The sequence below is a fragment of the Meriones unguiculatus genome, chromosome 3, assembly GCF_030254825.1.
Source record: "Meriones unguiculatus strain TT.TT164.6M chromosome 3, Bangor_MerUng_6.1, whole genome shotgun sequence".
NCBI classification, from domain to species: Eukaryota; Metazoa; Chordata; class Mammalia; order Rodentia; family Muridae; genus Meriones; species Meriones unguiculatus.
Genome location: NC_083351.1, coordinates 56,537,981 through 56,563,266, shown reverse-complemented (window position 1 = coordinate 56,563,266; position 25,286 = coordinate 56,537,981). Strand labels below are relative to the sequence as shown.

Below are 25,286 nucleotides of genomic sequence, written 5' to 3'. Positions count from 1 at the left end.
TCAACCATAATATTTCTTATTAGTGCCAAGTTGATAAATTCAACTGAAGTAAATATATTGTTCGGTTGATGTCCCTGTTTCGCTGCCTTTATCTCTTTCTGGATTTCTTCCTTTGTTAAAAGAAAATTCAGAAGGACATACCCTTTGGATTAAAATTCTGATGAAGATACAGGAAATAATGGGAGGACAAATGATCAGTGAAGAGCAGGAAGGGAATTAAATGATGCTTTGATGTTGATATTTGACTTAAGCCTCTGCTCACTGTACGGTCTGGCCCTACGGGGACAGGTAGGCTTACTGAGGTCTGTTGTCATGGTTACTAAGGAGCCTCCTGGAAACAGCTCCAGTTGTGGTCATTGCTAGCACTCAGAAACATCTACGCACTTCTGGAGGACAGGGGAGACTATCTGGGAACCCAGGAGGAGAAGTAGGTTTCAGAGCCCCTTTAGACAGACTTGTCCTAAGAAAATAAGGGTATATGTACTTTTGTCTTATCCCAATTAGCATGCCTGAGTGACTGTGGCATTCAACCCCTGGAACACTCCAGAACTTACCACTCCAGTGGTAAGTCCTGTGCATGACAATGTGGAAGCAGAGAACACAAGAGCTATAGCAGAGAGCATGGCTGCCCATATGGAAGGAGGGAGAGTTGGTGAGGGTTAGAAGTGTCATGTGTTCAGTAGGACCATAAGACTCCTGAGAGACACCTTCCAGGGACAGCAGCTGTTCCGGAGGTGGGGTGGGGAGGGGGGCAGGTCTGGCATCTCAAGAGCCTGGGGGTTCTCTGTGAGAAAGCAGAGGTGCAAAGGCCAGCACAAATTATCAACGGGAAGCTGACCCCTTCATCTCGGGAGACAGCTGCTGCCTGAGATACCTGCCGTGGAGGAAGGAGAATCCAGAAAGAGCCGTCCTTCTAAAGTGAAGGAGGCCAGAGAAATCTTCACTTTAAAAAATCCTCAAAACCCGAGTGAAGAACTGAAAAGCCCTGTGCGTGAAGGCTCGCTGCCACTGCTTTCTGGTGCTTCCTTATCTGATGCCAACTTGCTTGAGGTAAGGGCAACACTCGTCTTATTTTGCGCATGATTAAATGGAAGCTCAAGGTATTTAAAAATAACATTTATCAAATCACAAAGCCAGGGATGGTGAATACTTTAACTATTTTCCTCCCCTTTCTCACTCAACGCTTTATCCCGCCCATGGTTTCAGGCAGAAAATATGCAAAAAGTCAAACAAACAAACAAACAAACATAGGTGTGTCCTTGCAAATCAGTTGCAGGAGTCATGGTGCTTTTCTTGTCACTGTGAACATGATGTTTTTCCTTAAAGAAAAAAGTATGTGAACATATTTTTGGAAGGTGGAGGAATGTACTCCATAACCCGTCACCCTCAACAGATGATTGTCTCTTTTATAAGGCCTGATTGGCCACCCATTCTCATAGTCATGGGAAGAACTTTTCATAGGCTTCCCTAGTGAACTAATACAAACTGGGAGCTTAAACAGCAGGGAGGTCCTTTCATTAAAGGCTAGAAAGAGCCAAGGTCCCTCCAATGTCAGGAAGATTCCTTCCTTAATCCCTCTGCCTTCTGACAGCTGCCTGAATCCTTGGCTCACGGCAGCACAGCCCTAGCTTTTCCTAGATATTTCTGTAGCCTTCATCCCTACATCTCTGAGACTGAATTTCCCTCTCCGTACGGAAAAGCCATCAGGTTTTTGCCGCACCTTCTAGTATGACTTCATCGTAGCACCATCATATTGGCAAAGAGCCAGTTTCCAAGTAGGCCCACATTCACTGCCTTTGCAGAGCCATGGCTTCAGGGGCAGCACAAGCCAGTCCACTGCAGTATCCCAAGATCTTTGCCTTCTAGTATCTGTACACCCTATGCAGGGCACACCATTGAGGGCAGGTGGAATGCCATTCTGTGTTCCCATTAGGTCACAGCAAGCTGAAGAGCACCTTACCTGATGGCTTGAGCAAGGACTCTGCCCTGTTTGGGAGGTCTACATGGCTAGGAACTGAGAGTGAACTTGGGGAGCTGAAAATGACCCCAGCTGACAGCCAGTGAAAAAATAGAAACTCATTCTTACAACCACAAGGAACTGCATGCTCCCAACAACCTGGATGAGCTTGGAAATGGATGTTTTTTTTTGTTTTCAAAGTCTCCAGGCAAGAACCCAGCTAGATGACACCTTGAGTATAGGACCCAGGTAAGTATATCCGGGTTCCTATCCATGGTGTGAATTTATCATTAAAAAGCTGCTGGATTTTGTAATGATTTGGTGGAAGTTAATCTTAAATTAATCTTGAGTATTTAGAACTACCATCAATCAAATCCTCTGGGCATGTGCGTGAGGGGCTTTCTGGATTACATGAATTGAGGTGCGAAGACCCTAAATGTGGGCTGCACACCAGCATTCCTCTCTCTGCTTCCTGACTGCAGATCCCATGTGAGCAGCAATGAACTGTACTCTCAAGCTATGTCCCCAAACAAACCCATCCCCCTTACGTTGCTTTAGGGTTATAACGTTTGTCACAGAAGCGTGGGCAGTAGCTAACATGTCTTGTGATGACACCAAACAAGTGTAGCATGTTGGTGACTTCCTGCAGTCTCCTCTTCAAACACTGAGGTGGCAGAGACGTAAAGTCTGGAAGAGACACGAGGCTGGGGAACTTTACGTTGGGTTACATTATTTTCTTTCCTATCTTGAACCAGTGTGAGTGGTTTTAACACAGCTCTTCCCTCATTGTGTGTGATCTAGCTTTCCCAGCAACTTACCTTCTCTCTCCCTCCATGAGGCAGGGTTGGTTGCTGTTCTTTGTGACCAAAAGAACCCCAATGAACACAAAAGGATGTTCTGAAAGTTTATAGAAAATAACCTAAAGGGTAGTACGAACATAAAGAGAAAACAACGAAAGATGTCATCTTTAAAGAAAGGTTTCGGCTAAGAAAAAAATAGCACGGCGGCCAGGGAGGGGTGCTGAGTGCTCTGTTAATTGAGTTAGTTACCAGGCGACCTGCTTTACATATAGAAGCCTCCTTAATCTTTTCAAAGACCTCCTCAGATAGATAGCCTCTGCTATTAATCTCATTTCTCATTGAGAGATTGAAAAAGTGGCCAAGCCGTGCCTCAACCTAAGTCTGTCTGACTCCAGAGCTTGCTTTCCTAGTTACTAAGCAATACCACTTCTAACAAAATAATTAGCGCCTATGTTGGCCCCAAGCCACAGCACTGAAGTTCAGTCTCCCTATGACATGAAAAATTAAAACTGCACTTCATAAATAATGAAATCAGTTCTAGCAAAATTCCAAAAGTTATCTTCTGATACTATCGAGCAAAGGCCGTTTGCGCTGGAGTAGAATTGAACAGACTCTGCCTCATTTCCAAGTCCTCCTGATTGCCCCTTCCCACCAGCAGGGATCCTGTCGACCCCTCCATGTGTGGCTCAGGCTGCCCCGGTCCGTGAAGACGAGGTTCGCAGCTCTGGCTGCTTATTAGAGCCGTCCGCTAACAACCGGAGGCCCACGGTGTGGTGCTCGGGTTTAGTGAGGTTCTTACGGCTCTCCACACAGGGCTCTTCTGATGTCAGTGGGGTACCGCTCAAGAGCCAAGCAGACCTTGGGCGGGATGGAGATGCTTCTGAGCTACAGCCCACTCGGCTGCGGACTGCTACCAGCGCCTTCAGAGCCAGGCTCCATCTTCAGCGTTAACCCTGACTGCGGAGGTGAGCAGGGTCGCCTAGTCTAACTTCTTGCTTTCGTGACCTGTGTCACCTCCCACTTCCTGCTCTGGTTTAAGGCTTTTCCTCTTTGCTGTTCTGGCAATTTACAAAATGGCTTGACATCTGCAATCTCTGCGAGCTGCTCCTGAAGCCTCTCTCTGTTCCCACATCGCCCTGGCAGGCTATGCTTTGCTCAAGGACCCCCACACTCACAGTCCTGTCCCACCGTCAATTCTCCATTACCTGTCACTCCATTGCACGTACAGAATCCTCTGATGACCAAGTGGGGCCACCGACTGAAGATAAGCAGTCACTCGGTTTTAGTGATCAATAGGTTTCATCCCTGGGTTAATCTAGCTGTGTTTGAAAACGGTTTTTAGATGATAGATGAGATTTGGAGTATTCAGTGGGTGTCAAATAAGAGAATGCCTACTTTTAAACGTTAAGTATATATTCTTTCATTTAATATATACTCTACCTGCCAAGTAGTCTTCTAGGTATGTGTGACACAGGATGGACTCGAGTCCTGCTGCGCACGCTTATCCTTCAAGGCAGGCAGGTATTAATCTGCCTGAAAACACCCTTGTGAAAGGGTAGATGAGTGAGGCAGGTGGACAGGGTGAAGGGAGAGTGAGTTAGTGAAGGTGACCGATGAAGAGGTGGTCTATGAGTGAAGTCATGAATGAGACATGAGACATGAATGGACGTGGAGGAGAAATGTTCAGACAGAGGGAGAAGGAGGACAGACACATGATGGTGGCACCCCCCAGGGCCAGTAAAAAGATTCTGCAAGGCGCTTGGTGGAGAGAACCAAGTGAAAGAAACAGTCTTGACACCCGTGTAGCTAGTGGGGATTCCCCCGTAAGCATATGAGAAGCCATTAGCAAGCTTAGAGGAAGCTTGTAGCATGCTCTGACCTACATGTTTTGACAGGTCACTTGAGTTACTGGACAGAGAAGAGACTCTCAGGTCAGGAGCGGAAGTAGAGCAACATCTAAGGCAAACGGGTAAGTCCAGATAACCAGGGCTTGCAAAACACAAGTGAGTTAGAGCACATTTGGGGGAGCAAGGCTGATACCAGGAAAGGTTGGAAGTGTGCAAGAGTTATTGTGGACCTGGTGTTGGGTGTCTCTACTCCCCAAACTCATGTGTTTGGATCTTAAACCAGTGATGCCACTAAGAGTTGAGGCCTATCAGTTCAGGTTGGGTAGAAAACAGAGAAAGAAAGAGAGCAAGTTCCCACACGCTTTTTGAGGTCACGCACTTGATAACTGAAAATCTGTCATAAGAAAAGTGTTTCTATCTTTGATACTAACCTGAGAACCAAACCTTTAACTCATGTGCATTTGGGGAACATTCCATATCCAAACTATAACAACTATGTACATGGGGGTTTATTTCTTCATATTTTTGGTAAAGATCCATTTATGTCTATACCATAATCATACTGTCTTTACTGTTATATATTATCATTGGTCTGTGAACTTTTGAAATATTGTTTTGACTGTTGTAAGATTTCTATATTTTATTTCTTTGTCAATTTATGAAAGAAACAATCAAAATTTTCAATGAAACTATGTTGAATTTATTTGAAAAGAATTGGCATCGACTACTTTGAATCTTTTCATCTACAAACATGATAACTCTCATTTAAACAATGATTCTTTACATCCCCTACCTGATGTTTTAAAGGTGTCACTTGAATGTATTTTGCAATACCTATCCCTAAGATTTCTTGTTTTGTGATATTAGCCATGGTCATTTTTTCCATTTCAATTTCTAATTTTTGTTAGTATAAGAAGCACACTTGCTTGTTGCTTTCTGCCTGAAGCTTAAGCTGATTGACGATTAAGCCGAGTTACTAGCTCTGCCCATTATTGTCATAGCCAGAGCACAGTGCTGCCATGAACATGCTTCCCAATAACTATGTGTGGTTTTCCTATCTGTGGTTTTCACAAATGCCCTTATCAACTTGAAAAAGTTCCATTTCTAGCTTTCTGAGAGTTCGTATCAAGAGTGGGTATGAGGTTTTGTTAAACACAATTTTCCACATCTTATGTGTTTTTTTATTTTTATCCTATGAATGTGGTCAGTTAGACTGATTGACCGTTTAAAAAAACAAACACACCTCCTGTTTTTAGCATAAAATTTGTTTGTGTGACATCCATGAGCACATTTGAGAGTGGATCTGTTCATGCACCTGGTGATGCCTGAGGCCATTGTCCTGTGTTTTTCTGTTACTCTCCCTCTTGTTTTCACAGAGTCCACGTGGATGGACCTTCTGGACATCAAGACCTTGTGATCTTTCTGGCTCTGGCTCATAGCCTGAGATTACAAGTACATGCCACAGTATCTGGAAATATACATGGTTTCTGGGATTCAAACTCAAGTCCTCATAACTGCACAGCAAGCATTTTACTGAGTGAGCCATCATCCCTACCCTATATTTTCTACCTCAAAATCAATTCATAATGTTGTCTCTGTTTCTTCTATTTTTTTTGTCTTTGATAATGGGCATTGAGGGTGAGAGGATTAGCTTATTTTTCTATATGTCACGTTGGTTAGTTTCTATTACTGTTTTCAAATTCACCAGTCCTTTTTTTCTAAAGATTCTAATCTGTTGATCCCACATAGTATATTTTTTTGGACCTTTCATTTTCCTTATCTATAAGTTTTTGTCATTTTTATCTTTTATATTCCGACATAGGTAGCACCATTTTATGTAACTCCTTATGCTCAGTACAGTCATGATATCTTAATAACCTTGTCTACTAAGTCTATAATCTGGGCAATTTCTGATTTGCTTTTGTTTCATTGGTTTTGTTTTTGCTTAGTTCTGGGCTTTCTTGACCTGAAAGATGCTATGTTCTTGCCTCCTTCCACTGCGCACCAGCACTACAGGCTTGCCCCACCATACCCAGCTTTTTGGGTCAGTTTTAGTAGCCAGCCTTTCTCATTCTAAGACTGAAATTTCTTGTTTCTGTGTATGCCTACAGATATTTAAATGTATGAATAAATGGTCATTTTCTTTCTTGAAAAATAAAGAGGTGAGGCCTACAGGAGATGATTAGCTCACTGGGGTACATAGGGTTGGTGTCCATCCACGTTGAGTCCTCAGGTCCCTCTGGCACAACACGAAGCTAAGCAGTCTATAAGAAAAGAGCCCTTAGTGGACGCTGCTAGCATAGACTATTTGGACTTTAATAACACATGTCTTCTGAGAACCATTGTCCATCTTGCAGGATGTTTCTGTTAAATTTAGTGGATTTCTATAGGGTGTCTTCGTGTATCCTTAACTAGCCCACTCCCACCCTCTCCTCTCCCAAGATTCCTATCTCCACTTAAATCTTTAACCTTCAGTGTATCTCCCCTTTCCTTTCACGTCACCTGTGCTCTATCTCCTCTAACTGAGTGCCCCCATACCTTGGTCTATAAAGTCATAGATTTCCATAAAGCGTTTTCATGCACCCTTCATTTTGGTTAAGCCTTCTATCAACCAACATTTCACTTCCCCGTTTCCTACCTGCCTCCACACTTGAACAGTTCTGTTTCCATCAATAGCTAGAAACAGCTTCCTGGCTTCTGCCTATACTCCAGATTAGACATTTAAAACAAAAGATTCTAAAGCTAGGATCCACTTATAAAAGAGAACATATTCGTATGTCTTTCTGGAACTAGATGACCTTCTCTGTGTATTTTTTGTTTTTATCTATTTACCTAAATTGTTAATATTTTTTATAGCTGAGTAATACTCCATCCTGTAGTATATAAACATTCCACATGTTTCTTACCTGTTCATCAAGTGATGAAAATCTTGGCGGATTCTATTTCCCATCTCCTGTGAATTGAGCCACAATGAACATGATGTGCACTAGTAGGATATAAGGTCTTTTTTATGACTGGGAGCGGTACAGATGGATCATATGCTGGTTCTATTTCTATTTTCCTGATTTTCATAGTGGCTACACTAGTTTATGTAGTGTAGTTTAAGGATGTGACGGTTCCACTCTCCCTACATCTGTACCGGCACTTGTCATCTGTAGTCCTGATCTTGGCCATTCTGACGAGGGCAGGAAACTACTCTAAAGGTAGTTTTCATCTGCATTTTTCTGATAACTGAGGCTGTTGAACACTTCTAAAGGTGTTTCTAAGCTCTATGGGTTATTGTCGCTGTAATAAGATACTATAAGCAAGGACAAGTTAGGGAAGAAAGGACCAATTTTAGTTTACAGATCCAGGGGGATGGAGTCCATCATGGTGGTGACAGCATGACAGCAGGAAGCAGATCACGTTTCATCCACACACAGGAAGCAGACAGATCAAACAGGAAGCCTGGCCAAGTATGCTTACTCAAAGCCCACCCTCAGTGACATTCTTCTTTCAGCAAGGCTACCCCTCCTAAAAGTTCCATAATCTTTCCAAATGGTCCACCAATTGGGAATAATATGTCCAAATCTATGAGCCTATAATCGACATTACTCACTCAAAACGCCACACTAGCCATTTGTAGTTATTGTTTTGATAATTTTCATAGCACACATAACACACAGTGTGTTAACTGAGCTGTTTATTTCTTGATGTTGAATTTTTAAAGTTCTTTGGCTATTCTAGGCAAAGGAAACCCAGCCTATGAGTTTCCTGTTCACTCTTTTGGTGGCTTCCTTTGCTGACAGAATCATTTTAAGTCCATGAGATCTTATTTGTTGATGGCTGGTCTCACTCGGGGCACTATATAGTCCCACTCAGAAAGTCCTTACCTATACTTTATCCTTCAGCACTTTCAGAGTATCAGATCTTAGGTTGAGGCCTTTGGTCCATTTAGGGTTGAGTGTCCTACAGAGTGAGAAGTAAGGTCCAGGCTCATTTTTCAGCATGTTAAAATCTTTCTTGCTAAGCACTATTTGTTATAGATTCTATTTTTTTTACTTAGTGTTCATTGTTGGCTTTTTTTTTTATTTTGTCAAAAACTAGACAGCATATTTGTGTGGATCAATATCTGGGTCCTCTATTCTATTCAATTGATCAGTGTCGCTGCTTTCATGCCAGTATCATGCTGCTTTTAATTACTATAGCACCGTGGTATAATTTGAAATCAGGTGGAGTGACATTTCCTGTAGTATTTTTTCTTTGGACAAGATTTCTTTGGATCCCCTTGATAGTTTGTCCTTCTATATAAACACTGGATGGTTTTTTTTCTATGTCTGTGAAGAACAGCCCTGGAATTTTGGTTTGCATTGAATCTGTACATTGCCTTTAGTAGAAAGCCTGCCTTTGTTTTCAAATGTTTAATTAATCACATTAATTTCTAGAAATTAAGTAAATAGGCCAAAGAATTTGAAGTCAAACTACCCACCACCAAAGTTGTGCTGGTAATGATGCAAGTCAGTTGTATATGCTTCTCTAGGGCCACCAACTGTTAAGAGTTTTATCAAGTTGGGGAAGAAATAGAGAAGAATGACATTTGTCTATTTGATTAGAAATCATATATATGTGTGTGTATATCTATCTATCTATCTATTTATGTATATATAGCTTGAATTTGAACACTTTTAAATATCCTTTGTCCACTATCATTAACTGGTGGGTTGATATTACACCTGTTATTGTATTGGTAAGTTTGATTATTGATTGATGAAGGCTGTTTATATAGTAATAAACAAAACCCTTTAAATGAAACAGTTGTAAGATTTTTCCTGCTTTCCATCTTATCTTTTAAAGTACTTTGGGGTACTTTTTAATCAAATGTTTGAGAAAGTATTGCATCAAAATTCATAGTAGATATCAGGAAACTGATTGGAGACCAAACCCTGGGTCTGATTTTTACCAGCTGTGCCCTTTCAAATCCTAAAATTTCCTTAAGCCTTAACTTCATTATTTTTAACTTAATATGGCCAGGCCCAAGTGACAGGATCACTGTAAATAGGGAATGAGGTCACAATGATGAGAACCTTCCTGTCTGTGTCAGGAAGTGAACACCCGCCATGAATCATCACCTTGGATTCTTACAACAGCCTTATGGGAAATCCTCCACAGCAGATCACAGATGTCACAGCAGAACATGCAAATGTAGCCTCTGAGGAACCCAGTCCAAAGAAACCTGGCCAGCTTTGATTGTCCTCTGTTCTCTGCTTGCTGAACATGGTTCCTCGTAGAAGTGTTTTCCATGGAGTGCCATTATCTGTACAGTATAGTCACCTCAAAGATAAACCTATCCTATTAAATGTTATCATGGAGTAATTGTATAATTCACAAGTAGTTGAGAAGAAAAGGGTACACACAGAGAGAAAGGGAGGCAGGGTGGGTGGGGCACATCTGCAGTCACAGCACTGTGAGGGCTGAAGCAGGAGAATGGTGAGTTCGAGGTCAGCTCAGGATGCACAGTAAGACCATGGACCGGAAATGAAAGAGGGAGAAAGGGAAAGCACAGAAGAAGGAAGAGAAAGGAAAGGAGTAGGGAAAAAAAAGGAAACACAGCAATTTCCCCAGTTCCTTGTGGTAACCTAAGTAAGATCAAGACACAGTCACACAGCCAGGACAGAAGCGTAGATACCGTCAAGACATGGAACACTTCATCACAAATATGCTCAGACTGAACTTTTATGGCTACCCCCACAATCTTTCCACCCCATTCTCTCTGTAAGACATTTCACAGACCCACAGCAATGCAAGAGTGCTCCAATCAGGCCAGAGCCATGTCTCCAAGGCAAACAGCAAGCTTGCAGGCTAAGTAGCCCCTCTGATTTAGGGACCCAGGTGCTCCGGCGTTCTGCCCTTCCTGGCATCCCCTGCTCCCCAGAATCCTACCCATTGTTCATTCATCTCATTTCTCTTTGCTGTTTAGGTAGGCATTTTTATTATTCTGGCTAACAGTTGAATATTGTTTCTCTCTATCCCCATTATCCACTGTGATTATTTTGTGACTATATTGCTCAATTCTACACCTGCCTTTCACTTTGTTGGTGGTGATGGTGATTTGGTTTGGTTTTTGAGGCAGGATTTCATCCTGTAGCCAGGCTGGCCTTGAACCTGTGACAATCCTCTTGCCCATCCTCTCAAGGTCTAGGATTACAGGTGTGAGGCGCCACACCTGGATCAACTCTTCTTTCTATTCTCAATTCATTGCGGAGGCTTTCTGCCTTTCCACTTGTGCCAGCCGTGGTCATTCTTAACTGCTGCTGGGAGCGTTCTTTCCGCAGCTGCTCAGAAATCTTTATGACATGATTCTGTCGTCTCTGTCAACCTTGGGTCTTTTTAGTCCGTGTATGAGCTTGCCAACTGTTGCCATGATGAGTGATTTGCTATTGACAGCCATGTTCATATTATGTCACGAGACGCTGGTCTTATTAACCTTCTGTTGTTGTCTCCACTTCCACTCCCACCCCAGTGGAAAGGGATGAAGAATGCTGCAATATTCATGCCAGGTGACGGTCGAAGGCCATGCTCTCCACCCAGCTGCTCCTGTTTGCCAAAGAGGGCTCTGTTATTGCTGCCAGACAAAGGGGAGCCCTGGCTTTCTGTGTGGATTTTGCTGCCAGCGCTAGTGGGGTGGCCTCTTTACTGCTGGCAGCCGTGATAGTCCTGCCTTTCCACTTGGTCTCCTGTGACATCATCCCCAAGGGAGGGAGGAAGACTCCTTAATGCTACAGGGGACAGGATGGAAGCCTACCTCCCAGATGGTCCCCACTGTCACAGAGTGGGTAGGGAGCAGCTTATGACCAGCTGTCAGGAAGAAAGTCCCCTCCTACTACTAGTCTCCTCTGACCTGTTTCCTTCTCTCTCCCTCGTGGGAACATTGACTCGCCTCCCTCATCAGTGCTGCTCCAGGGCAGAGATCCAGACTCTCAAACAGCCTGTGGGAATAGTGGCTGGAGCAGGGGGCCACAGGGTTTCCAGTGACACTTGACTTGAGGAAGATGGTCATTGTCTGAAAGCTTGTCTTGCTAGGCTGTTTCCTTTCTGGTCTTTTGACTAGAAAGAACATACTGCACTGGGACTCTCTGCCTGTGTCTGCTAGCATGTCCAAAGTGCCATTTTCAAGTCCAAGTCCAGGGCAGATGGACCAAAAAGTACCCTTGGTCTCTGAGCCCGGGCTCCACAGGTGGTGTGTGTTTCCCTCCACCCTTCCCAGTCTTCTTTGTTCTATATGTAAAATCCAGAGTTTTCAGTGGTGCTTGGGGGAGTGTGGGATAACACCTGTCTATCTCAGCTCCCCTAAGGGTGAGAAGCCTTTGAAGGACAGCTCTGAGACCCACTCTTCATGCTGTCGCATCCCAACGTGTCCCAAGCAATGTGTTACTTCTGTGAGTCAAAGGCTGTGAGTGGCTCTGTGACAGATCAGACGGTCAGAACTACCTCATCCTTATCCCATCCACTAGGCAGTTTTCCAGCTGACTTATTCCAAGCAGCCATCCTAACTACTAGTTAGGCTAATCAGCCAGCTTCACTAAAGAGCCACCGTTTCTTTCCCTCGCAGTGGGCTGGAAACCTGGGCTGGGCTCTGCGAGTGCTCACTGGCATGGCTCGGTTCTTTCACTCACACCCAGGACTCTCTTCGGGTGGCAGAGCTAGCTTGGAGCTGGTTTACACAAGCTCTCATCCCAGAGCTGGGAAGCCAGGCTTGGTCCCGTGGGGGAGTTAGGAGTCCAGGAGAGAAAAAGAGTGAGCAGAAGTGTGCTTTTCCCTTCAAGTCTAGGGCAGACAGGCTGCTACTGTCTTCGTCTGTGCTCTGAAGCCCTCTGGTTAGTGCTTTCCAATGTGCTTGCTTGAATAGGGAAAATGAACAGTCCAGTTATTGCTCGTGACTACTCTCGGGAGACTGTCACATGTGGGAGGCCACCAGTGGTATCAGAAATAACTGAGAGCCAGCCAGAGTGTACTTCAGGCCAACCTGAAGAACACATCTGATCACATCTCTTATGGAATTATGGCTCTTGAATGGCTTTCCAATGTACAAAAGACCTCCATGTCCCTTTGTATGACCCACAAGCTCTCCTAGAGCTTCCACAGCCTCCTACCTCCTGCTCTATATGCTAACATAAAGATCTTCTTACAGTTCCCCTGAAGCCCCTATGTGCTCCTCCTTTGTGTGTGTGTGTGTGTGTGTGTATGTGTGTGTTTCTGCTCACAGTAGCTCCTCCACTGTCTCCCAACCTTCTTTCCTATCTGGCAAACTTTCTTTCTTTTCCTAGACTTGGCCTGTAAGGCCCCTCAGCCATCTTCTCTATCCAGCCCTTCCTCAAAGAAGTGATTGACTCCCTCTTTGTGTTCAAAATGTGCCTTAAGCATTATGCTATATATTACTCAGCTTTCAATCACTGCAACAGAACACCTTGGACAACCATCTTAAAAAGATAAAAGGTTTATTATGGCTTCTCACAGTTCAGGTCTGTGGTTGGTAAGCTCTGCTGCTTTGGAGCCTGTGGTGAGACAGCACAGCCAGCTTTGCTTTTCTACGCCTTTCTGCTGGCTTCTTTTGGAGTCCCTCCAGCCCCTCCGAGCTGAGTGAGCTCCAAGTTTTGCCTCCACCTTTGGCAGAGAACGCCGTTCCCTCTCTCCAAGAGAAGTCAGAACTCTCCTAGCTATTTAATGACACTGCGGCTCCTGCGCTAGGAGATATTGTAGGTGGTGCTTGACTACATTTAAATTGCGGTTTGGGAGAAAATTGAGGAATAAACGCTGAGCACTGCAGATAAGTAGCTAGTCCTGAGGTGGGGGAGAGCTGTGAGCCACCATACTCTTCACACCAAGCACAGGAACATGCACTCAGAGGTAACAGTCAGCATTTGTTACTTGTAAATCTGGGTTCCACAAGACTCTTACAATAGTACAAAGCCAGTGCTCCTCAGCTGTGATCCAAAGCGGAACATGCATGGAAGTTTCCAATGCGGTAGATACGGACAGGACCGGGCTCTCCGTATTTCAGGGTTGGAAGTGATGATGTGTTAGAGAGCTGCGGTGCTCACGCTCACGCATTACCCCCAGAAGCAGGTGCTTCCATACGTCCATCAAAGACAAAGAACAAAACTGGAACCTTTTAAAAATTCACCTGACTAACTGCTCTTTCGGAGGCTGTCATCACCACTGGTTCAGTATTCCCTCACCGAGGCTTGGCGCACAAACACACTTCATATTCACACTCTATACAGCACAGTTAAGTAAGGCTGGCATGGGGCCACGTGGGGAAACTTGCTGTATCATACTCTTGTCTCTGTTCCCTGCTTTAGCCTCCTGCCTGGATGACCTGATTCACGGATTTGGGACGGACTGTCAAGCATTCTGACTCCAAGGTCCAGATCACAGTTCGTTAATCTCCGACCATGTGACTCGTAAGAAAATCTGGAGGAGCAGGATAATACTCCTCCAGCTGAGCATGCTTCCAGGCAGCTGGTGACCTTGGGCCTGGCTCTCAGAAGGGCTGGTGTCCTGTGCAACTGCTGGGTGGCCAGCAGCTGTCCCCTGTCATTGATGCACGCAGGAGACAGACCTCTGCTCACTCCTGAGTACAGCAGCTAACCTGCACGTTAATCTGGGAGATTTACCTAACCGCAGATTAATCTGGGAGCTTTACCTGCTTTGACTGGGGGTGCAGATTTTCTGTCTGACATCATTGTTGGGTTAAGTCCGTACTTACTCCAAAGTGCACGTCCGTCAGGGCTGCACCCATCGCTGCTGGCTTAACTCATTCAGCAAGCCCTCATGCCCACAGCAGCCTGCTTGGTAATCACAGAAATTCTCCTCAACAGATTCTTCAGAGTGGATGGGAGAGTGCCGCCTGCCTTCGTCCATCTCACTGATGAAAAGAACCCCAAGGACCGACAATTAAGTATTTTAATGAAGGACCTATTAATTAACCCCATCAAAGTTGAATTTTCAATTATAGTCCAGAGTCTTAACTTTTTTAAAAACACGTAATGCCCTCTTATGGAGTTTGACAGGAAGGGTATTAAAAAAATGGTTTTTAAAAAATATTCATTCTCTCTGCCTCAATAATGACACCCTTGGTGCTTTGTAAACTGCTTTTTCTCTTCTAAGGATAAGAGGAGGGAGGGAAAAAGGCAGGGGGAGGGAGGTTCACACACACACATGTGCTCCAGTGTGGAAATTAGCTAATCAATTTTGCTCAGCACGTGATGGACATTATAAGAGTATCATTATGAGCAGTGTAGGATGCCATGAAAGTCCTAGTGTTAACATTAAAAATGCAACAGTACATTTGTATTAGGCATTGTGAGTGTAGACACACACATACACAGAGAGAGACACACACAGGCAAGAAACATGAAGAATAAAAACACTGACAGTTGGTGACTGTAGAAGTCTAAGGACTTCATTTTCATTTTTGAAATTTGTATCAATGCTGTTACAATATACTTTCTGCAATAAAAAAAAATCATCTCTTCTGGCAACAGTTTAAATGTCTCCCGACAAGTAGGATCTAACGCTGAAGTGTCCTCTAAAGGATATAAACTCATTCTACTTTGTGAAGGCTTGAAGCTCCTTGAAGATTTAGGACATATATATTTAATATTTATAACATGGGTAGGATGTATATATCATTATTCCTTGCCTGATAAATGAAGGCTCTGAGGAGCTGGGGCATGAATGGTCTGACCAAGGCTGTATCATTTGTCAATGACAAGCGGGAGTGGAGGGAAGAGCTCTGTAAATCTCAGAGTCCTGAACCCATCAGCTCACAATGTACACTGTAGCTTTCAAAAAGCTCACTGGAGAATCACATGTTCCACGAGAATTCCATGAGCACCCACTTTTTTCTGTTTAATTTTTGTTTTTAATTTTAATTGATACAGTGATTACACATACTTACGGAGCAAAGTGTGCCCTTTCAAACACTGTTTTCTTTACAGAGTACTGGCATTAGCAGGATAGATGGTTGTGTAGTCCTCCTGACTGCAAGCTCACCTTTGTCAAATTTATTATGCACACGCCAGTGAGGTAAATTCTGTTAAACCTCCAGACTTCCATCCTGTCACTCCCCTACCCAAGGATCAATGACAGCTGCAGTTAAGAGTGCAGACTCAAGATGGTGGCCTTCAGAGTCTTCTGTTGTGGACAACCCTAGCTCATCTCAGCTTTCACTTACAAGGATCTGGAGGCTCCACCCTTCCAGGCCACCAAACTCCCTGAGCTTTCCATGAGCTTGATAATCCCATATAAGAGTTTTGAGAATTTTAGATTTTTCATTTTCATTTTCAAGCTAACATAAAATGAGATGGATAGATTTATTTTATTTTTATTATTTTATTTTTTATAATTTCTTTACTTTATATCCCGATTGTGGCCCCTCCCTCATCTCCTCCCTGTCTCACCCTCCCTCCATTTCCCCCTACCCCCTCCCTTTGCCCTCCTCCCCTACCATTTGACTCTAGCCTATCAAGTCCCCTCAGAACTACCTACATCCTCTTCCTCTGTGGGCTGGCCAGGGGGAAGTGATCAAAGAGCTGGCAACAGAGTCCATGTCAGAGACAGCCCCTGCTCCCCTTACTAGGGAACCCACATGGAGACTGGGCTACCTATTAGCTACATCTGAGCAGGGAGTCTAGGTCCTCTCCATGAATGGTCCTTGAATGGTGCATTAGTCCCTGAAGCCCCTCCACCCCACAGGCCCAGATTTGTTGGCTTTGTTGGTCTGCTTGTGGAGCTCTTGTCCCCTCCAGGTCCTTCTATCCCCCCACTCTTCCATCTGGACTCTGAATATATTTATTTTTAATTCGGGACCCTTTAGCTGGCCCCTGACAACTGAATGTGACAATTGACCTCAGTGTGTGTAGATCCCACTACAGCCAATGAGAACAACTTCCATGGCTATAGTTGATGGGGAAAGGACAGAATGCCATGTTGCTATGGCTCTGTTTGCTGCGTGCCAGCCAGGTACCTCTGTACCAGCAACAGCACAGGTTTCCTGCTAGCTGGACTGGAGTCAGAATTGGCAGAGGGGTAGTTTGGCACACAGCATGTGAATGTCAATTTCTCAGCGGTGAGCCCTGTAACATCACATTGATGTCAGCATCAGATGGGATCCCATAGAGCATCGTCTATTACAATAACCTCACTGGTGTAAACCGAATGCTACTGTTTGTAGTTTTACGGTTGCATTTGTAGATTTGCTTTGGTTTAGAAATGCTATGCTGCCTTTGGCGATTGCTCCGTTCACTGTGGCTCGGTAAAGAACCACTCCCAAGTTTCACAGCCAAACAACAGTTTACTGTTATGGCTCAGAGTTCTTGTGGGTGACTGGATTCGATATGGCAGCTCTCACTCAGTTACTAGACTCTGGGGGTTGGGACTGGAGCTCTCTGGAGGCTTTTCGAATGTCCGATGAAAACTGGGAGGATGAAAGAGCTAGATTAGAGCAGCCACGGCTGCCTAGGTGTGATTCTCCAAATCTAAGTCCGCAAGTCTTCCCACCTGATCTCGTGGTCGTTTTACACAGTCACCTGAGCTCAAACAGAGTTGAGTGGTGTGATGATCAGTCTTGGTTGTCAGTGCGGCAACACCTGATATCAACTCAAATGTAAACAGCTGGGCACACTTGTGAGGGATCTTTTTTTTGACTGGCTCGTTTGACATGAAAGACTGACCCTAAATCTGCGTCACTCCTTCTGGTGGCAACCTACACACAAGAACATGGAAGAAGGAAGATTTTGTTCTTTAATAACTGCTTGCTCTCACTCTTGCTGACAGGTTCATCTACTCTGTTGCCGAGGCATTCCTTAGCAGGTATGAGAACCAACACCTTCAAGATTCCAACACAGACTGAAAACTAGCACCTCTCTAAGGAATCCTCTGGACCTCCAGCACCAGACTGGGACTGCTGAGCCACCCAGTCACTGAAATGAACAAATAGGATTCTTGACCTTTCCAGCAGGAGACAGCCACTGTTGGACTAGCCAGAAAAGACCACAGTCTGTAAGCCACTCTAATAAATCCCCCTTAAAAAATAACACACACACACACACACTTATTTATTTATTTATTTGTTTGTTTGTTTGTTTGTTTGTTTAATCAGTTTTGTTCCTTTAGAGAATTCTCACTGATATAAGTGGAATTCAAAAAAGGAAGAAACAAAGAAAAAGGGTGAGAGAAGGAGGGAAGGAGGAAGATCTAGGTAGCTACATAAACACATTAATTAACCAGCTATAGATAGGTAACTAGGTAGGTGATTGCCGCTCTGGTTGGTGGGGTAAACCTGGGAAAGCACATCCTAAAAATGAGGCAGACTGAAGTCTCATGCAAAAGCCAACTTCATCCAGAGCATCACACAGTTTATATTCTGAGGGTTAAGAAGGGTCACATGAGTAAAGGGTGCAATCAAAAGGATAAGCCATACATGGTGGACAAGCTGAACATGACAAAAACATGTTTTTCCATGGAAACAAATAACAACAGCCAGTTGTAAAGAATAGTCCAAAGCAAACTTACTCATACCCGCTACACCTGAGGGACATGAAAATACATTCCAAGAACAATTCTCTGTGTGTATGGTTTTTTAAAGTGAAGTCACAAGACTCTTGCTTTTTTATTATTAATTCATTAATTCACTTTACATGCTGATTGCAGCCCCTTCCCTCTTCTCCTCCTGGTCCCACCCTCCTTCTCTCTTCCCCCATGCTGCCTCTTCTATTCCTCAGAAAACAGGAGCCTCCCCCCCAACACACACACACACACACACACACACACACACACACACACACACACTAATCCATCCCAGTTCTTCAAGTCTTATCAGGACTGAGAGTGAGAGAATCCCCTTCCCCTGTGGTCTGGCTAGGCAGCCCTGCTAGGGGAAAGTGATCAAAAAGCAGGCAATGGAGCCCTCACTCCCCTTACTAGGGAACCCACATGAACCCTGAGCTGCCCATCAGGGCTATGTCTGGTCCATGCATGGTCCTTGGTTGATGGTTCAACCTCTGCAAGCCCCCCTGGGCCCTGGTTAGTTGGCTCTGTTGGCCTTCTTCTGGAGTTCCTGTCACCTCCAGGGCCCTCTATCCTCCCCCACACATACACTTTTCCACAAGACTCCCTACGTTTCACCCAATTTTTGGCTGTGTGTCTCAGCATCTGTTTCAATCCGCTGCTGAACGGAGCCTCTCAGAGGACAACTATGCTAGACGCCTGTCTGTAAGCATAGCAGAGTATTTTTACTATTGTCAGGGGTACAAAGCTAAACAAAGAATTCTCAGCAGAGGAATCTCAAATAGCTGAAAAGCACTTAAGGAAATGCTCGACATCCTTAGTCAACAGGGAAATGCAAATCAAAATGACTCTGAGATTCCATCCTGTGCCTGTCCGAATGGCTGGTAGGAGTGCAAACTTGTACAACCACTTTGGACATCAAGCTGTCACTTTCTCAGATAATTTGGAATGGCTCTACCTCAAGGCATAGCTGAGCAAGGGTCCTTGTATGGTAGAGCATCTTTTGGGTACATGCCCATGAGTGGTATAGTTGGACTCTGGAATCTCAGAGTCATTTTGATTTGCATTTCCCCGTTGACTAAGGATGTTGAACATTTTCTTAAGTGCCTTTCAGCTATTTGAGATTCCTCTATTGGGAATTCTATGTTTAGCCCTGTACCCCATTTTTAATTGGATTGTTTGGGGGGGTTTGGTGTTTAATTTCTTTAGTTCTTCATATATGTTAGATATTAGCCTTTTGTCAAATGTAGAGTTGGTGAAGATCTTTTCCCAATCTGTAGACTATGGTTTTGTCCTATTGATGGTGTCCTGTGCCTCACAGAAACTTTTCAGTTTCATAAGGACCCATTTATTTATTATTGATCTTAGAACCTGAGCTATTGGTGTTCTGTTTAGGAAGTTGTCTCCTGTGCTAATGAGTTGAAGGCTCTTCCCAACTTTCTCTTCTAATATATTTAGTGTATCTGGTTTTATGTTGAGGTCTTTGATCCACTTGGATTTGAGTCTTGTGCAGGGTGATAAACATGGATATATTTGCATTTTTCTACGTGTAGATATCCAGTTAGACTAGCAACATTTGTTGAAGATGATTTCTGTTTTTCCATTGTATGGCTTGGCTTCTTTGCCAAAAATCAAGTCTCTGTAGATGTGTAGGTTTATTTCTGAGCCTTTGATTCAATTCCATTGATCAACCAGTCTGTTTATGCAGTTTTTATTGTTATTACTCTGTAATATAGCTTGAAGTCAGACATGGAGATGCCTTCAAAAGTTCTTCTATTGTATAGGATTGTTTTAGCTATTCAGGGTTGGTTTTTTGTTTTGTTTTGGTTTGGTTTGGTTTGGTTTGGTTTTTTCCATATGAAGTATAGAATTGTTCTTTCAAGGTCTGTAAAGAATTGTGCTATTATTTTGATGGGAATGTTGTTGAATCTGTAGATGGCTTTTAGTAAGACGGTTATTTTTACTATGTTAATCCTACTGATCCATGAGCACAGAACATCTTTCCATCTTCTGATTTCTTCTTCAAATTCTTTCTTCAGAGACTTAAAGTTCTTGTCATACAAGTCTTTGACTTGCTTAGTTAGTGTTACACCAAGATACTTTATATTATTTGTGGCTATTGTGAAGGGTATTGTTTCCCTGCCTGTCTGTCTTTTGTACACAAGAGGGCTACTGGCTTGTTGTTGTTGTTTTAATTAGTCTTATACCCAGTCACTTTGCTGAAGGTGTTTATCAGCTGTAGGTGTTCTCTGGTTGAATTTTTGAGGTCAGTTGTGTATACTACCATATCATCTGCAAATAGAGATACTTCGACTTCCAATTAGTATCCCTTTTGTCTCCTTTAGTTGTTTAATTGCTCTGGCTAGGACTTTAAGTACTATATTGAAGAGATTTGGTGAGAGTGGGTAGCCTTGACTTGTCCCTGATTTTAGTCAGAGGGCTTTAAATTTCTTTCCATTTAATTTTATGTTGGCTCTAGGCTCGTTGTATATTGCTTTTTTTATGTTTAGGTATTTGCCTTGTATGACTGATATAAGAGATGTTGAATTTTGTTGAATGATTTTTCACATCTAATGAGATGATCATGTGGTTTTTCTTCTTTCAGTTTGTTTATATAGTGATTACATTGATAAATTTTTTGTATATTGAACCACCCCTGCATGCCTGGGATGAATCCTACTTGATCATGATGGATGATATTTTTTTATGTGTTCTTGAATTCAGTTTATTAGTATTTTGTTGAGTATTTTTGCATCAATATTCATAAGGGAAATTGGCCTGACATTTGTTTTTCTTTGTAGTTTAGCTTTCAGGGTGACTGTGGCTTCATAGAACGAGTTTGGTAATGTTTCTCTTATTTCTATTTTGTGGAATAGTTTAAGGAGCATTTATATTAGCTCTTCTTTGAAAGTCTGGTAGAATTCTGTGCTGAAAACATTTGGCCCTGGAGGTCTTTTGGATAGGAAGCATTTAATGATATCTTCTATTTCCTTGGAGGTTACAGGCTTATTTAACTTGGTTACCTGATCTTGATTTAACTTTGGTAAGTGATATCTATTTTAAAAATTGTCCATTTTGTTTCGATTTTCGATATTTTGTGTAGTATAGGCTTTTGAAGTACGACCTAATGATTCTTTGATTTCCTCAGTGTCTGTTTTTATGCTCCCCACTTTCATTTCAATTTTGTTGATTTGGATTTTAGTCAGTTTTGCTAAGGGTTTGTTTATCTTGTTGATTTTCTCAAACAACTAGCTCTTGGGTTCGTTGATTCTTTGTATTGTTCTCATTTTTTTTTTATTGATTTCATCCCTAGATTTGATTATTTTCTACTATTGGGTGTGTTTGCTTCTTTTTTTCTAAAGTGTTCAAGTGAGCTGTTCAGTTGCTAGAATGAGCTCTCTCCAATTTCTTTTTGAAGGCACTTAGTGCTATGAACTTTCCTCTTAGCATGGCTTTCATTATGTCCCATGTTGTGCCTTCATTTTAATTTCTTTATTTTTTTCCTTGAACCAGTGGTCATTGGGCAGGGTTTTTTTTTTCACTCATTTCCATGAGTGTGTAGACTTTAATTTATTTATTTCTGTTGTTATTGAAGTCCAGCTTTAACCCATGGTGATCTGATAGGATACAATCGGTTAATCCAATTTTCATGTATCAGCTGAGGTTTACTTTGGGACATACTATATGGTCAATTTTGAAGAAAGTTCCATGTGGTACTGAGAAGAAGGTATACTCTTTTGTGTTTGGGTGAATTTTTCTGTAAATATCTATTAGGTCCATTTGACTCATGACATCTGTTAGTGTCATTATTTTTCTATTTGGTTTCTGTCTTGATGATCTCATTGGTAAGAGTGGGGTGTTAAAGTCTCCTACTATTAATATGTGGGAATCCATGTGTGATTTAAGCTTTAATAATGTTTCTTTTACAAATGTGGGTGCCCTTGTATTTGGGCCATAGATGTTTGGGATTGAGATGTTCTCTTGGTGGATTTTTTTTTCCTTAGATGAGAATGAAGTGTCCTTCTCATTTCTTTTAATTAATTTTGGTTGAAAGTCCATTTTATTAGATATTAACATGCTAATCCAGCTTGCTTCTTGGATCTGTTTGCTTGGCAAAACTTTTTACAGCCCTTCACTCTGAGGTAATGTCTGCCTTTGTTACTGAGGTGTGTTTCTTGTATGCAGCAAAATGTTGGGTCTTGTTTATGCATCCATTCTGTTAGTCTGTGTCTTTTTAGTAGATAGTTGAGTCCATTAATGTTGAGAGATATTAATGAGCAATGACTGTTATTTCCTTTTATTATGATGCTGGTGGTAGCAGTGTGTTTTTGTTCCTATGTTCTTTTGTTTTTTCTGTAGTGAAGATATTTATATCCCATATTTTCTGGAGTGTACTTAGCCTCCTTGAGTTGGAGTTTCCCTTCTAGTGTCTTCTGTAGGGCTGGATTTCTGCATAGATATTGTTTAAAATTGGTTTTGTTATGGAATATTTTGTTTTCTCCATCTATGGTAATTGAAAGCTTTGCTGGATATAATAGTCTGGGCTGACATCTATGGTCTCTTAGGGTCTGCAAGACATCTACCCAGGCCCTTCTGACTTTCACAGTCTCTGTTGAGAAGTCAGATATGATTCTGATAGGTATTTTTTTAATATGTTACTTGGCCTTTTTCTCCTGCAGTTTTTTGTTGTTGTTGTTCTGTACATTTACTGTTTTGATAATTACGTGGCAGGAGGCATTTCTTTTTTGGTCTAATCTATTTGATGTTCTGTAAGCCTCTTGTATGTTTAAAGATATATCTTTCTTTAGATTGGGGAAATTTTCTTCCATGATTTTGTTGAAAATATTTTCTGATCCCCAGAGCTGGGAATCTTCTTTTTTTTCTATTCATATTATTCTTAGGTTTTTTTTTTCTTTTCATGTTGTCTTTGATTTCTTGGATGTTTTGTGTCAGGAATTTTTTTCATTTTAATATTTTCTTTGACAGCTGTATCAATTTCAATTGTATCTTCTACAACTGAGATTCTCTCCTCCATCTCTTGCATTCTGTTGGTGATGTTTACATCTATGGTTCCTGTTCTCTTCCTTAAGTTTTACATCTCCAGGATTTCTTTGGTTTGTGTTTTCTTTGTTGATTCTATCTCCATTTTCAAGTCTTGAACCATTTTATTTATTTCCTTTACCTGTTTGATTGTATTTTTCTATATGTCTTTAAGTGATTTATTTGTTTCCTCTTTAAAGGTTTTTATTTGTTGATTTATTTTCCTGTATTTCTATAAGGATTTATTAATTTCCTCTTTAAAGGCCTCAACCATCTTCATAGGCATGGTTTTAAGGTCATTTTCCTGTGTTTTAGCTGTATTAGTATATCCAGAGCTTGCTTCCATATTGCCCTGAGTTTTGTTGATTATGTCCTTATGCTGGCCTTTAGGCATCTGGTTGTCCCTGGCATTGGCTTGTTGTTCCTAAAACTGCTGGGCTTCTCGGGCCTGCAGGGGTGGGAGGGAGTCCTAGGTTATGGGCTGAGGGTTGAATCTCCTCTAGTAGCCTACAGCTCTACTCTGCTGGTTGTGTCCCAGTTGGACCTATAGACAAAGAATTAGGGTATGGGTTTCTAACCTATGTGATCCTGTGAGTTCCTGCAGGTTTCCTTAAGGTAGCCAGTAGACCATGAAACATAGGCTGGATTTGCATGTCTGTGGAATCAGTCAACCTCAGGATAGTGGGAGTAGGGAGGGCTGAGGGTGCTACTGTGCATGGCAGCCAGGATCCTCTCTTTTCTCCAGGAAAACACAAACAGATGCTAAGTTTTGGAGTCAGCAGCACTGAAGCTTGCTCACCCTTCAGACACTGTTCCTGGTGCTCAGACCAGGCACTGCCATCTTGGATCAGGACCTTGTATGTTTTTATTGTCCAGCCAGTCTCTGCAGGGAGACTGACAAAACTGTGGACTGGAGGCTGGGACCATGTTCTTGGTCTCCAGGAGTTGTCCTTAGGGAGATGTAAGGAGGCTGGGTCTGGATGCTGGAGCAGTACGCTTCTGGACCTCGGGAGTCCTGTGTGAGTAGGTGGTAGGCACCGTGGGAGCTGGGAGCCTAGGACTGTGTGTGTCTCTTGGATCTGGGAGCCATCTGCAGGGGGCCTGGAACTGAAACTGTGCATCCCTAGCTCCCTGATTCCTCCTCTCCACCGGGAAATACACACAGTTTGGAGTCAGCAGCCAGGTCACTTGCTTGGCCTGAAGTCTCTGATCTCCTTATGCTCAGATACAGTAAGTGCTGGGTGTGCCATCATCTCAAAGAGTCCCCAAGACTTTTGTCTTATTTTCTCGGAGTTTTTTCACAGGGACTCAGAATTCTCCTTGCACAACTCCATTCTTGGGCCATTTTCCAACTGATAGATATGTAGGTAGATTATTGATGATGGTGGATAATGGTAGATGGACCACAGAGTAACAAGCAGGCTCTAAGGATTATTTTATAGTCTAGTGTCAGAAGTCACTTGGGCTCATTTCTCCCGTATTCTACTCATCAGACATACCAACAGCCGTTCACATTCAGAGTGGAGATCTTACGTGTGACCTCTGTCTTACATGTGATGAAGAGGTTTCAGACATGCAAAACCATACTCCCCCCCCCTCCTAATCTACTTGTCAAAACTCGGGTATCCTTTGCAGCCCATTGAAGGTATCCCAGAATGTTCGTGACTTCAGTAATTTCTCCTTTAATCTAAACGGTAGAGATATTATATTCTGCTCCATACTGCTTTGCTGCTGATGTCAGCCACAAAATACAAGTATTCTCTATGTAGAATATGTATTACACATGTGCTCTAACTAAATTAAAATATTTGTAGCCATTCTGTAAGTGGCATCATATTAACCTCACTTTACAGATGGAATTCGAGGGAGCTGAGTGAATTTCCCAAGGTCGTTTTTTGCTGGCTAAAGCCTGTCTGGGGCCACAGCTGCTTCTCTTAAGCACAATGCTGTATGCTACCTCCTGTAATTTCAGTTGTATTTGTAGAGTATAATTGGAAAGCATAAAAGGTGAGAAACAAAATGAAAGGTGGAGGGAACAAACAAAAGAAATATATGAGGATTATAATGTCAGAGGACCGACCACTGTGACAGCTT

The 25,286-nt window shown here is 42.7% G+C and overlaps 1 long non-coding RNA gene across 2 annotated transcripts; it reads left to right on the top strand.

Moving 5' to 3' along the window:
• Nucleotides 1-1,444: 1,444 nt before the first annotated feature.
• LOC132653068 (uncharacterized) lies at nt 1,445-14,788 on the top strand. Of its 2 annotated transcripts, none has more exons than XR_009590728.1 (6): nt 1,445-2,206; nt 3,571-3,722; nt 4,653-4,726; nt 5,981-6,141; nt 13,943-14,005; nt 14,462-14,788. It is a non-coding gene; the product is annotated as an uncharacterized LOC132653068 (long non-coding RNA). The 2 variants fall into 2 exon arrangements; XR_009590729.1 differs by having other exon boundaries at nt 13,943-14,044.
• The last annotated feature ends 10,498 nt before the right edge of the window (nt 14,789-25,286 follow it).